The 13,086-nt window shown below is 32.7% G+C and overlaps 1 protein-coding gene across 13 annotated transcripts in view; it reads right to left on the reverse strand.

Moving 5' to 3' along the window:
* Dys (Dystrophin) overlaps positions 1-13,086 on the reverse strand; it is a 917,866-nt gene that overhangs the window by 224,245 nt on the left and 680,535 nt on the right. The gene's annotated exons all lie outside the window — the stretch shown is intronic.

A 13,086-nucleotide genomic window follows, 5' to 3' on the forward strand; every position in this document is an offset into this window, starting at 1 on the left:
ATAAATTAAAGACGTGCTATGTACATTATGTACATACATACGTACAAACAAATCTACTGGGATTGGGTGTAAGACAAGGCGCAAAGCGAAAAACGGTTAGAGAAGAGATTTTCCAAAAGAAGTCACTATGCAAAATGACTTTATTAAATTTTAAATAAAGACATTTAGCGAAGTCAAGTAGACGACTATGTTTTAAATGACGTTTATTAATTGCAGAGAATAGGGAAGGAAATTGAAATTCAATTCCATGGGGAAGTAAATGAAAAAATGGGTAAATTTTAAATATTATTATTAATATTATTATATTTAAAATGCATAATTTTGACATAGAAGACCCTTCAAAAGGGCTTATATATGTAAATTTTTCAGAACTATCGTTAAAGAAGCATCTTTAAAAGAAAGAGAAAGAAGACCTCTCTCGATAGGAGACCTTTATAAAATCTCATATGAAAATAGGTATTTTACAATTTGTGTAAAAGCCTCCTATACTGGGAAGACTGTCTATGGACAGTATATTTCCAACTGGTTTTCTAGATCCCTCCTTGGTGTAATGCTAAGCATACTAATATTTAATTTTTACATAGGATTCGATAGCAAACATATTGCAACTAAGGTAACCAAAAAATTAGATAAAAATATTGGAAGGTGTGGGCCCTTAAAGATAACTCTTTTCCTATATTTGGGAAAATATGCAATTTTTGAAAGTTTCTGTAGAAAGAAATAGCTATTTCTCGGAAATTTTAACAGATATTGTGCTCATTGTTTTTTTTTTTTTGTTAGGTTGGTAGGATTGTTGTCCTACCGTCCCCTTCCGTCCGTTTAACATTTGTATATACAGTATAGTCTCGATAAACCGGACACCACATGTTTTGGTAGTTACGAAAAACACATATTTTTGTGTTTAAATTATAAAATAAGTCAAAATTTATTCAATAAAATATTTTATTTCACATAAACTAATTTATACATAAATTAAATACATAATTTTTTAAAAAATTAGAATTTGAAAAAAATATACCCTGTTGAGTGCACCTTTCCCCAATGTCATTCTGGAAAAATTTAACAGCGTGATGCAATGATAAGCACTCCTACCTTGCACATGTTAAAAAAAGCTATCTGACTATAAAGTTCTCTAAAGTTCGGAATCTTATGAAATAAATACTAGAAAACTCCATATAAACCATTGTATGTGTTTGTACTGACGGTAGGACAGTTGGCGGTTGCTTTAGCACAGCCACTACCCGATGAATGCTGATGGCAGGAATAGTTGGAGGCGGCTTTTGCTCAACTCTACTTCCACTTTGCCAGGGGAACGGTATAAACCTCACTTAGCACGCCAGCCATCAACAGACGGCTGCCTCGATTGTCTGTTGGCAACCTCCTTTTATACCCGTTGGTGGTGGCTAGCCATCACACCAACACAGCTAACCCAGCTGATTGTATGCTAACGTGGTTCGTCCAGCTGATTGTATGATGCCGTTGTTTAGTTTTATTATTGGCCACTAGGGTACCGCTCGTTGTCTTGCTGTTTATTACTCTCGCCCCATTCCGCTAGGGTACCAACTCGTCCGTTAATTATACCCTCAGCCTTTAGGCTAGAAAGGCTATACTTTCATACAGGCGAAATGTTCCTCATCGAAATAATGGTTTTAGACCACAAGTATGTTTCGACGAAATCCGTTTCAGACAATTTGGAGTTGATTTAGCAATGTCCGTCCGTCTGTCTGTCTGGCTGGCTGGTGCGCACGATAACTCTGGAACGGATCAACCGATTCGAACCAAATGTTGGGTATCGCAATATTTTGCATAAACTTAGTTTAAGTTCGAAGGTGAGCCATATCGGTCCATTCCTTCGGGTACCTCCCCCACAATAGTTCGAAAATTTTCGGAAAATTTACTCTTGAACGGAGTAACCGATTTAGTCCATGCTTTGCACATCCTGAAATTTCTACCAGACTTACATGAGGTTCCAATATGGACTTAATCGCTCCACTTCTTCGGGTACCTCCCACACAAAATTTTGAAAAAGTTCAGTTTAGGAACAGCTCTCCAAACGCTTTGATTTTTGTTGTAACAACTTGTACTCACAGCCCCCCATACGACGGTACACGTTTCATCAGGGGCAGGCCCATACTTCCTGACAAAATAGCCTGTAAGTTCAAAAACAACCCTATGACACCGTGTGTAGCTATTGGAGCGAAAGATAACTCTCGAACGGATCTGCCGATTGGCCTTCGTAATGTTTTGTCCAAAATTAGTTCAAGTTCGAAGATAAGCCATATCGGTCCACTCCTTCAAAAGTTCAAAAATGTTCTGAAAAATTGTGCGTACGATAACTCTTGATGGGAGTGACAGATTTGGTCCATACTTTACGCATCCTAATATAACTACCAGGTATAAGTCAGGTTTGAATATGGACTATATTTGTCCACTCCGTCGGGTACCTCCCACACACATTTTTGGATAAATTCACTTTAGGACCTGCTCTCGGATCACTTTGATTTTTGTTGAAGCAACTTGCATTCGCTGCCTCAATTACGATAGTAAAAGTCCATACTTCTTGAGAAAAAAGCCCGAAAGTTGTAAAAACCCCCTATGGCACCATATGTCGTGACTGGTGAACTCGAACCGAATACTGCGTTCGTCCACACTTTGGATATCGTAATATTTCTTCGAATATTCCGATACCTCCCCACAAAAGTTCGAAATATTCGCTAAAATGGTACTCTAAATATTGTCCAAACTCAGTTTAAAAAAGCCCTATCTATCGATATCCCCGCAAATTTTTGCGGTTTAATCCTATCCATATTGTTTTGAAGACCCCCCTAAATACGTAAGTTTTTTTTTTAGAAAAAAAAGTATTTCAATCCACACAGGCTGAGGGTATATCTCTGTCGACTGATACTTTATTACTTGTTTTAATTGACAATAACAAATGTATTTATTTCAATATAAATAAGAAAAAACAAGTAAAAAAGTATCAGTCGACTTGGCCGACAGAGATATACCCTCAGCCTGGGACCTAAAGAAAAGAAGTAACACTCAATACTTCTGACGTCTACATAATACGATGTAGAACGTTTGGACTAAATCGGTTTCTCCCTTCGAGGGTTATCTTTCATACTACCCAGCTTAGTTGGTGCCGGCAGGCTTTTTTGGAGATTTTGAGCCATTATCTCAAGAAGTAAGGACTTACCCCTGAAAAAACATGTACCGTCGTACATGCGAACACATGTTGTTACAACCAAAAACAAAGGGATTCGAAGTCCAAATTGTGGGCCGATTCGGCTGATCCGTTCGAGAGTTATGGTGCGCATCAGGCACTACACAAGGTGTCATAGGGGTATTTTAAATCTTTCTAACTATTTTCTCTCTCTTCTCTTCAGAATTGTGTGTCCCTGTTTGGACATTTGAACATGCCGACAAAAATGTGGATTAGGAGTTAACTGCACTAAGATACAAATGTTGAACTTTTGTGGGGGAGATACCTTTAGGGTGGGTCATTTTAGAAGTTAAACTAAATTCTGATAAAATATTAGGAGATCCAAAGTTTGGACCAAATTGCTTGCCCCATTCAAGTGATATCGTCCTAGCATTTTAGTGACATTTTTTTAATATTGGGGAAAAGTATCGGAAGTTGTGGACCGGTGAAACTAAGTTTGGATATAATATGACGAAGACCAAATTTTGGACCAAATCGGTTGAACAGTTCCAGAGTTATCGTGCTCTCCGACCTCCACATATGGTGACATAGGTTTTTTTTACACTTTTCGCTGTGTTTTCCCAAGAAATATGTTCTTACCCCAGACAAAAACTTTTACCGTCGTAATGGAGGTAACGAATGCAAAGAGCTTCAACAAAAATCAAAGTGATTCGAGAGCAGGTCTTAAAGTGAACTTATCCGAAAATTTTGAGTGAGAGGTACCAGAAGGTGTAGACGAATATAGTTCATATACGAACCTGATCTATATCTGGTAGATATATTAGGATGTGCAAAGTATGGATTACATCGGTCACTCCCTTCCAGATTTATCGTACGCACAATTTTTCCGAACATTTTTGAACTTTTGTGGGGAGGTAACTGAAGGAGTGGACCGATATGGCTTATCTTCGAATTTAAACTATGTTTAGGCAAAATATTACGAATGCAAAATTTTGGACGGAATCGGCAGATCCGTTCGAGAGTTATCTTGCGCTCCAACCACTACACACGGTGTCATAGGGGCTTTTTGCATCTTTCAGGCTATTTTCTCAGGAAGTATGGACTTGCCCCTGATGAAACTTAGACCGTCATATGGGGGTAGTGAATACAAGTTGTTGCAACAAAAATCATAGCGATTTGAGAGCAGGTCCTTATGTGAACTTATCCGAAATTTTGTGTGGGAGGTACCTGAGGGAGTGGGTTGGAACCTCATGTAAGTCTGGTAGAAAATTCACGATGTGCAAAGTATGGATCAAATCTGTTACTTCCTTCAAGAGTTATCGTGCGCACAATTTTTCTGAACATTTTCGAACTTTTGTAGGAAGGAGTGGACCGATATAGCTCATCTTCGAACTTAAACTAAGTTTGGGCAAAATATAACGAAAGCCAAATTTTGGACCAAATCGGTTGATCCGTTCGAGAGTTGTCTTGCGCTCCAGCCAGCCAGACAGGTAGACAGACGGACGGACATTGCTAAATCGACTCCTAATTGTCTGCAACACATTTCGTCCAAACATACATGGGGTCTAAACCCATTATATCGATGAGGCACATTTTGCCCGTATGAAAGTGTATATACTAGGCCGGGGCGATTTGTATGGAAGGAAAAAAACCCTTAAAGGGTCCTTCGCGTTTCTGATTCCTGGGATTGAACTGAGGAAAAAAGTCTACTAGACCATATGTCTACGGTGAACATCGAGCCTCCCGATTTTGACTTTAAGTTTTTTATCCACGTTTTTTGGACATTTTAGCATATAACGGCCAAACCATTGAGATTTTCGATCCCAAACACAGACAAAAATGGTAGCCAAGACAGTAATTAAGAACTCTCTAATACATCGCAAAAGCATTGGAACGCTCCTTCAGGCAGTTTTGGCCTTGAGAAGGTGCAAACTTTTCGGAAAATGTCGATAAATGGAACTGTGCTACAAAAGTTGATGCAAAATTCTATCGTGCTGGAATCCATGGACAACGAAAATGCCTTTAGTTCGTTTGGCTCACTTCGTTTTATTTTTTATAACGGTAAAAGTAGTGAAAATCTGGGTTTCTTACATTTTCAAATTTAAACGGACATATCTTCTTTTTTGACAACGGATTTCTCTTGATCCGTCTTTCCTTTAAAGAGGTGAATAATATCTTTGGAACAAGTTATTATTTTTTTAAATCGGTTGACAAATGGCTAAGTTATAGTGGTTTATGTCTGAAAAACCCCACAAAAAACTATAACTGACTTTCTCACAATCCCTTTCAGATAATTTGGAGACGAATTAGCCCTATCCCTACTAGCTAGGACGCATGATAACCCTTGAATGGGTCAACAGACTTGGTCAAAACTTTGCACTATAAAATATTTTGTAAAAACTTGGATCAAGTTCAAAGACCGAAAGACCACACGAAAGTTCAATTTTTTTTTTCGATAATAAGGGATAAGGGAGTAATATTTCTTCCAGACATAGATGAGGTTTGAATATAGACTATATCGCTCTACACCATCTGGTACCTCACCAACAAATTTTCAATTTTCAAACATCATCACATAAATCTGACCATAAATCCCGTAACAAACCCCTGAAGCAAAAAACTGCGCTAGCGGCGCACTGCACCCTCACAGGACACGTCCCTGATTTCGACGACGTCAAAATATTAGCTCAAGAGAAAAACTATCACAAACGCTTGACTCTCGAGATGCTACACATAATCAACACACCTACAAACAAACGATTAAACTATAAAACAGACACTGACAATTGCAGACACTTAGTAAATAAATACAGATTCACAAAACTTTAGTTAAAGAAAGTGTTTTGGGCAGTAAACATCCATTACTTCCTTTAAGTAAGTTTTTATTTTTATTCCTCTCAAGCAAACCTTTTGTAATGTGCAATTATTGTAGTTCCCTGAAGATGATTGGAGACTCCAATCGAAATATTGGAAATAAAGAAAACTTGAAAACATAGAACATCAAGTCTTTTTATTAAAAAAGCCTGTAGCCGAACAATACTAAAACAAAAGAAATTTTCAAAATTGTTCACAGAGTACGATTCAAGACATGTTTCTTGAATTTTGATTTTTTTTTTGCAGCAGATTGCCCTTGCGTCGCCTATTACGAAGGAACATTTTTTAGGTGAAAGTCTGTCCATACTTACTGAGATAATGACCCACAAATATACCGACACCATCTAACAATTTAGAATTGTTTATTCGATTTAGCCGAAATTTTGCACATTTTGCAAATTTCTTCCAACCATACATCAAAAAAAGGTAAAATTAGTTTTTTGATTGAATCTAATGCATAAGACTAAAATACATGCTCTTGCAAAATTGCAAGCTTCTACGTTAAAAATGACGATCCTATTGAGGAAAAGGCGTTTTGGAAAATGGAAAAACGCATTGGAAAATTGCAGATTTTGTTGTAATGGCCTATATGATTGATAATATTCCATATACTCGCCTTCATAAGATCAATATTCCATAAAACAGTTTTTTCATTTTATAAAGTTTTTTGGTTCTCCTGTAAAATTACTATTTTGTTAGTTACGACTTTTGACATTTATGGTGGCTATATATAGCACACCTTCGGGTACATCGCCCATAAATGTCGAATTTTCACTGGATGCAATTTAAGGGCTGTTCGATGAACGTTTCTGATAACAACGATGTACATAATGCTTCAAAAGCTCTAAAAATCCTACAATGATCAACTAAAATACCCAATGGGCATGATACCTATCGGAAGGATTGACTGACAATGGTGCAACCTTTGCACATCGTAATATTTCTCTCAAACGTGAATCAAGTTCGAATATGATCTACTTAGGACAACTCCTTGTTGGTACTTCCCTCACAAAAGTTTCAATTTATCGCGTATGTGTAGTTTAAGGGTTGTTCCAAGTTCGCTTTGAAATTTCCATCGAATATAGTCCTTGTGATTCGGATTACAACGATATAACGCTTTTCGTGGGCAAGTAAATGCTTCCTGACATAATGGTGCAAAGGTAAAAAAAAACATTATCATATGGTTGATTTGCACGATAACTTCCAAAATAAGATTCAATTCCTTGATGGACTATGTACGTCCACTCCTTCAGGCAGCTCTTCAGTAAAAATTCACATAGTTGCGCCTTAATCCTGGGTAGTCGTTGTGAACATGACTTTATTTTGCTAGGGGACGCCAATATTTCCAGAAATTTGGACATCCACACGTTTCAATGTTTAGGGTCACTTTTCCATCACTTGTAACTTTTCACCACACTCCACATTTATATTTTGCCCGCTGCTGGGATTGAAGGTGAGAACTTCTGATTTGTAGCTAAACAAACTACACACTGCGATGGGCTTACGAAAGTAAGGGGTCCTTTAAACTTTAAACTATTTGTATCAACAATTCTTCGCGTTGTTTTTAACGAAAACCTCGTTAGCCGGGGAGCGTTGAACTCAGAACTTTCGTTTTGTACTCCACACTCTGTCCCACCGTTACTTATTACATAGTAAAGAGAAAAATAAATGTTTTTGCCTTGATGTCTTGATACTTTATTATTTTGTTAAGCGTTATTCGGCTCATATGGTGTCCGACTTTTTGCTGGGAAGTGGTGTGGCACACCGTTCGGACTCGGAAAGGAAGCCCCATATCATTAAACTTCAAATATAATCGGGTTCCATTTATTTATATGACAGAAGCAAGTGGCCCATTCAGGGGCGTTTGTCGAAAATATATGGGGATTTCTGAGTGAAATCGGACACTTTTTCAAGATGAGGTTTTTGATTTCCTTAATTTTTTCTGTGGCGATGCTGCTGATTAACAAAACATTTTAGTATATTTTAAATTTTTTTTGACTAACGGTTCCAGAGATATCGCGCCTTGAAAAAGTGAAATTCTGTAAAAACTACATGCAAAGAAATACTCATAACTTCTTTAATATTGCTCCAAATGGGACCATCTTTTTTTGATTTGTTTGTTTTTTATCAGCTATCGAAAGAAATATTTAAAAGAAAAATGCACAGTGGGCTTCAATTCAATTTTCGGGATTTAATATTTAAAATCAATTTTTAAACATGATTGCACCCTTCGATTTTTTCAAAAAAAATGTATGTTAAACTACGTTCAATTACAAAAATTTTAAGCCCTATGTGCTAATATAATGATAAATATGTACTCTTAGCTTCACAAATACAGGAAATACAAATTTTGGACAAAGGTATAAAGGAAAAATTGTATTGACAAATTTTAAAAAATTCAGAAAAAATAGTAATCGTCCAAATCCCATTAGCACATAGGGCTTAAAATTGTTGTAATTGAACGTAGTTTAACATAAATTTTTTTTGAAAAAATCGAAGGGTGCAATCATGTTTAAAAATTGATTTTAAATATTAAATCCCGAAAATTGCATTGAAGCCCACTGTGCATTTTTCTTTTAAATATTTCTTTCGATAGCTGATAAAAAAACAAACAAATCAAAAAAAAGATGGTCCCATTTGGACCAATATTAAAGAAGTTATGAGTATTTATTTTAACATAGTTCTTTAAAAATGTGATAATTTCAATAGGCGATATCTCTGTACCGTTGGTCAAAAAATAATTTTAAAATATACTAAAATGTTATGTTGGCTAGGAGCATAAATTGAACCAAAAACAATTGAAATCAAAAATTACTTTTCTCCGAACTGTCCGATTTCACTTGGAATTCCCCATATATTTTTTAATAAATCCATGATTATTATGTCCTCTCCAAGAATTTTAAAATCTTTTGAAAAACTAATTTTTTTGCGCATTTTATTCAAAAAAAAAAAACATTGTATGACGTTTGGGACATTGTCCTCCTTAGATATTCCAAAAAAATTTCTATTGTTTCATTCTGAAATTCTTGTGGGAAACATGTTTTTAAACCATTGCCAGGTTTTCTATAAACATACTTTTAACAGGACGCATGGGGTGCACATCCCTGCAAAAGCCAATAACCACATATATTCCAACCAAGCTTTTTGTACCTCTCATACCCTTAGAATCATTTAAGTAAAAAATTGAATTTAAGCAAAAAACTTGAAGCTTTTAGCAATTTGACAAAAACTTGTTATTGTTATATTGAATGGCACCTCGCCGTTTTCACTTATCTCACCGAGTTCTCTTCCATTGTCCTTCTTTTTCTTTTTTGGTATTCTTATGCAAACTTAAATACAATCAATTTTATTGCTTTTTCTTGTCGCTGCTGTTGCATTGGAAAAACTTTCCATTTTCTTCAATATGCAGGCGCTGTTTGTTTGTTTGCAAATTCGTCATCACAATGTGTGTAGGGTTTGCAAAATGGATTGGGATTTAATAGGGGATTGTTGTTTAAATTTAAGAATACTTTGCAAATGCACAAGACGATGATGAATCTATGAATTCAATTGGTATGGACTCTTTGCAACAAGGGTATAAATCATTAAGATATTCCTGAGAAATATTTATGTATATATACATAATTCACAATTTATCTTATGCCATTTTCTTTTGAGCAATGCTCAGTTTGTCGGTAAGAAAGAGTATTGAAAGTTGAAGTGCTAGCCTTACCTCCTCTCCAACAAGCTGAAAATTATCGGAAGAAAAATTTCCTTATGTAAATTGTGACTTATAACCTCTTTATTCATTACGGATCTGCTTATTGATGCCAATTACAACCGAATAAATTGTTTAATTTTCACCATGCAAACTATGTATCGTCATACCTATAAATTCTTCACCATCATGAGTAGGGTATTGAAAAAATCCAATCTTTTGGATAAAATTTCATTTTTTGTTGAATTATTTCCTATCAATGGTTACGTTTTCCTAGGGTTTTTGCTGACAGACTTTTTTATTTCCGTCACATCTGCCTTAAAATGGCAGATAAAATAGATTTTTATAATAGGGTTTGTTGTTGTTACTGTTGCACTTGTTGTAACTCTTAGTATTTCCCAGTCTTTGTTGTTGTTCTTACCTTTTTTTAATGTCAAAGAAACTGAAAATAAACTCTCCTTCACTGTTGAAAGTACTGCAATATTACGAATTAGAGCGTAAAACTTTCAATATACGAATAACTTAATTTAGTTTTACTTTTTTGGGGGGAGGTAGAGGTAAAAATGAAATCGAGATAAAATGGAAGGATGGAAGAATAAGAAATCTTTATTCATTTTACTGGCTTTTAGGTTCAATGAGAAAATTGATAAAGTGATTAGGGGGAATTTAAGGCTTTTTTAAAAGAGATTTTTAAAGTGGATTTAAGAATATTTTTTAAGGGTGAATTTTAAAAAAAAAAGTTTTATTCAAAGAATTAACTAACGTGGGTTTAATAAATAATTTCTCAAAGCGTCAATGAAAATATTTGGAAAGGACTAACGAACTAGGATTTTTAAAAAAAAAATATGTTTTCCAATTATTAACAAACGTGGATTTTTTAAAAAATATTTTTCCAAATTATTAACATACGTGGATATTTTAAAAATATTTTCAAAATTATTAACAAACTTGGATTTTTTTAAAATATTTTCCAAATTTTTAACAAACGTGGATTTAAAAAAAAGAACATTTTGCAAATAATTAACAATCGTGGACTTTTTAAAAAATATTTTAAAGTACCAACAAACGTGGAATTTTAAAAAAAAATGTTTTTTTAAGTACCAACAAACGTGGATTTTTAAAATTTTTTTAAGCACCAAAAAACGTGGATTTTTAAAAAAATATGTTTTCAAATTATTTTTAGCAAACGCGGATTTTTTTAAAAATATTTTTTCAAAATATTAACTAACGTGGATTTTTTTAAAAAATATTTTTTCAAAGTAACAACAAACGTGGATTTTACAAAAATATGATTTCAAAGTACCAACAAACGTGTATTTTTTTAAAAATATTTTTTCAAAAAACCAACGATGTGGTCTTTTTAAAAAAATATTTTTCAGAGTACCAGCGAACGTGGATTTCTTAAAAAAAATATTTTTTCAAAGTACCAACAAACGTTCAAAATAATTTTTAAATTATTAATGAACGTAGATTTTTTAAAAATATTTTTTCAAAGTACCAACAAACGTTAAAAATAATTTTTAAACTATTAATAAACGTAGATTTTTTAAAAATATTTTTCCAAACTAATAACAAACGTAGATTTTTTAAAAATATTTTTTCAAACTAATAACAAACGTAGATTTTTTAAAAATATTTTTTCAAATTACAAACGTATATTTTTTAAAAATATTTTTTCAAATTACAAACGTAGATTTTTTAAAAATATTTTTTCAAATTACAAACGCAGGTTTTTTAAAAATATTTTTGCAAATTATTAACAAACGTAGATTTTTTAAAAATATTTTTTTAAAGTTCCAACAAAAGTGGTTTTTTTTTTAAAATATTTTTCAAATTACCAACAAACGTGCATTTTTTTAGAAAAATATGTTTTTAAAATACCGACGAACGTGGATTTAAAAAAAAAAAATTTAAAGTACCAACGAACGTGGGTTTTTTTTTTAAAAAATATTTGTTCAAACCATTAACGTACGTCGATTTTTTAAAAATATGTTTTCAAATCATTAACAAACGTAGTTTTTTTTATATATATTTTTTCAACTTATTAACAAACGTAGATTTTTTACAAATATTTTTCAAAGTACCAACTAACGTGGATTTTTTAGAAACTATTTTTTAAAGTACAAATAAACGTAGATTTTTTAAAAAACTATTTTTTCAACGTACCAACGAACGTAAATTTTTTAAAAAAATATTTTTTCAACGTACCAACGATCGTAAATTTTTTAAAAGAATATTTTTTCAAACTTTTAACAAAGGTGGATTTTTGAAAAATATTTTTCCAAAGTACCAAAGAAATTGGATTTTTTAAAAAATATTTTTCAAAGTACCAACGAACGTTGATTTTTTAAAAAATATTTTTTTCAAAGTAGCAACGAACGTGGATTTTTTAAAAAATATTTTTTTCAAAGTAGCAACGAACGTGGATTTTTTAAAAAATAGTTTTTTCAAGTAGCAACGAAGTTGGATTTTTAAACAAAATATTTTTTTCAAAGTAGCAACGAAGGTGGATTTTTTAAAAAATATTTTTGCAAATAATAAACAAACTTAGTTTTAAAAAAAAAAAAAATTCAAATTATTAGCAAACATGGATTTTTTAAAAAATGTTTTTTTCTAATTATTATCCAACGTGGATTTTTTAAAAAATGTTTTTTCTTAAATTATTATTCTACGTGGATTTTTAAAAAATGTTTTTTTTTCACAGTACCAACAAAAACGCATTTTTTAAAAAAAATATATTTTCGAAGTACCAACCAACGTGGATTTTTTAAAAAAATATTTTTTCAAACAACCAACGAAAGTGGATTTTTTAAAAAATATTTTTTCAAAGTAAACGTAAATTTTTTAAAAAATGTTTTTTCAAAGTACCAAAGAACGTAAATTTTTTAAAAAATACTTTTTCAAAGTACCAACGAACGTAAATTTTTTAAAAAATGTTTTTTCAAAGTAACAAAGAACGTAAATTTTTTAAAAAATAATTTTTCAAAGTACCAACGAACGTGGATTTTTTAAAAATTATGTTTTCAAAGTACCAACGGACGTGGATTTGTTAAAAAATATTTTTCAAAGTACCAACGAACGTGGATTTTGTAAAAAATATTTTTTCAAAGCACCAACTAACGTGGCTTTTTAAAAAAATATGTTTTCAAAGTATTTTTATATATTAGGACTTACATTACATATTTTTTATATTAGGACTTACAGGAAAATTTCCTGCTAGAGAAAGTTGTTCGTGATGCCAAAATGATGTTATAACGTTTAGATCGACACATGGAACACGATTTTTAAATAAAAAAAATGATATTTAAGTATAAATAAATGTTTTTTCAACGACTATCTCACCCATAAACAG

The sequence above is a fragment of the Musca autumnalis genome, unplaced genomic scaffold, assembly GCF_047663935.1.
Source record: "Musca autumnalis isolate F117 unplaced genomic scaffold, ASM4766393v1 scaffold_1, whole genome shotgun sequence".
Classification (NCBI taxonomy): Eukaryota; Metazoa; Arthropoda; class Insecta; order Diptera; family Muscidae; genus Musca; species Musca autumnalis.